This window comes from Arachis ipaensis, chromosome B03 (assembly GCF_000816755.2).
Source record: "Arachis ipaensis cultivar K30076 chromosome B03, Araip1.1, whole genome shotgun sequence".
NCBI lineage: Eukaryota > Viridiplantae > Streptophyta > Magnoliopsida > Fabales > Fabaceae > Arachis > Arachis ipaensis.
The window spans coordinates 35897082-35899686 of record NC_029787.2 but is presented as its reverse complement, the minus strand read 5'-3'; the positions used below and the strand labels follow the sequence as shown (position 1 = coordinate 35899686).

General features: G+C 25.8%; 1 protein-coding gene across 3 annotated transcripts in view; it reads right to left on the bottom strand.

Moving 5' to 3' along the window:
- Positions 1–2605, bottom strand: part of LOC107630300 (aldehyde dehydrogenase family 2 member C4) — a 14585-nt gene that overhangs the window by 9999 nt on the left and 1981 nt on the right. The window lies entirely within an intron of this gene.

The following is a 2605-nucleotide window of genomic DNA, read 5'->3' as shown; positions in this document are numbered from 1 at the left end:
GGTCAAGAAAAATATCCTGCTGTTTTAACTCAAAAATTTTAAATTTTAACATTTTTATTTCTTCTTGCAGATACTTTAAAGAGGTTTCTTTCTTAGGAGTTCTAAATCTATTGTATATCTCTTTAATCTCTACTGCCCTTATTTTTTTTTAAACTTGTTCTTCTTTTCTAAGCAAATCATTTAATTGAAATATAAATTCGTCTTTTAAAGGAGAATCTTCTAATTTATTTATTATAGATATTAGAGTAATTGTTTCTTCTCTGATTAATGTATTGACGGACTTTTCTTGAGTCCTTGTAATTATATTTAAAGATTTTAGACAACTATCACAATTACATATTTCTGGCCCTAAACATGAGTCTTCTTCTAATTCTAAAAAACTTGAAGAAGAGGTTATGTCTAACTGTTATATAAAGTTTTTTGAATCATCGAAAGAGTATTTTTTTTTTTATTCTACTTCTAATTCACTATCAATTAATATAGAAACTAAAGTTTGCCTTACCTCTTTATTACTAATTTTGTTTATTTTTCTTCTGTTTTGCAGTTGTTAACGTGATGAGGCATTTTCAACAGACTATGTATTTTTTGTCAACTTTCTTTTTATTGCTCCATTTTTACATTTTTTTGTGATTTTTCTTTGATCTATTTTTCATTGTATATGATTCTTTAGATTAGTACCTATTTGTATATTTCTTTATATTTATTTTTTTAATGATTCTATTTTGGTTACTAAGTGCTTTTCGAGAGGTAAAACTATATTATTGACAAAAAATTTTTAATTCTCGCTTACTAGTAGTGTCAGTACATATTTCTACTCTAGTTTGCACTACTATATTATATATTTGATCAAAGGTTAGTCCCTCATATGATATTTGTGCACCAAATAAGGATTGTAGTTTTTGTAAAATTTTTTCGGCAAAAAATTTGGGTAAAACTGCTATGAATCTTTCTTTTCAAAAATACATCTCTCATCATTACTTTAGAGATGAAGACATCTTTATACCATCTGTAGTGAGACATAGTAGGACATCTTAAATTTATTAATTGGGTTCCTATTCCATCTTTAAAAGTTATTGGGTCTCCTAAAAAAAATTTTATGATCATCAAAATTAAGGTTGTCGTAGCATCTTGTGTCTGGTCTTCTGGTTTTACACTATTTAGGATTAAATCTTTCTCTGGTATGGTGAGAAAGTTATCCCACCATCCTTTTAATTGTCCTGTAAATCTTTGGGTAATCATTACTGCGACTTCTCTATCACTAACTCGTTTTGCCTTATAGGCAATTGTTGCCATAGTCATACTCCACATTAGGTCTAAGATAGCTTGCTTACTTAATCCGTTTAGATTCCGTTCTACTAAATCGAATCTCGTAAAACTGTTTTGTACTAACTGTATTCTTTCTTCAAGACTTATATCAGTAGAGGTTGGTCTTGGATAATAATTCCTCAATTTCGAATAGTATTGACTTTTATGTGTCATCTTGTTAACTTCTATTGTATTAACAATTGTCTTTTCTTAGCTTATAGATTTAAGTTTTTCTTTTAGTTCATCTATGTCGACTTTCACATTTGTTCTTTGTTTGATTACAAGACTTTGGAATATATATAGGATTTTTTATGGGTTTGTTTTGTTCATGTTTATGTTCAATCCTTTCTAATTGATTTTTCAAAACATCTAAGACTGTATATATTAGTATAGTTAAGCTGCTGATAAATTTTTTTAATGTCTCTTTTGTCTATATTTTTTTTCTCCCATTGTCCTTATAAGGGGCGGTTTTTAGTTCTAAATCTTGGGCCACTTTTAGTTTTATAATTTCTCTAGGTAGATATTGAGATTCTACTAATTGTCCTGTGCTAGTTTTTTAAATAGTAGTTATTTTTGTTAAATGACGAAATTTTTTTTAAAATCTTAAAAGTAATTATTGAACCAGTTAAAGAAGTATAGATTGATTTTATTTTTATTAAATAATCATAAAATTCTTTTCTTATTTTTATGGTTGCTTTTCCAAAATATTTAATAAAATACAATTTTCTTAATTTCTTATTATATTATGCATAAAAATTTTTATTAATCCAACTCTTATCAATTTCAAAAGGTTCTTCTTTTATTATAACTCCTAAGATTTGAGAGGAAGTTAGCGAGTAGCTAATTTCTGTCCCATCAAAAGTTACTATATTTGATCTAATATCGTTTATTCCTATAACTTCTTTGACTATAACAGAATTATTTACAGAATGTCTAGAAGTAATTTCTTTTCTATTTCGGTAATCTAATATTCTAATAAATTGTGATCTATTCATTCTTAATATATTGTTTTGACATTCTCTAATGATTTTTCTTAAGTTATTTCTGTGTTTTTTATTTTTGCTTCTTCTACTACATTTTTAAGAATCCATTCTACTTTAAGAATATTCTGCATCAGTTTTTCGTGCTAAAATTTTTTAGGTGTTTAAACAAAAAATCTTATATATATGCTATTTTTTATATTTGACTTTTATGTTGTATTTATATAGAACTATAAGACTTTAGTTAGCTTTGTTGATTTTTAAATTTGTGTACTTTTAATATTTAAACTAAAATATATTTATATTTTTTTAATCATGCT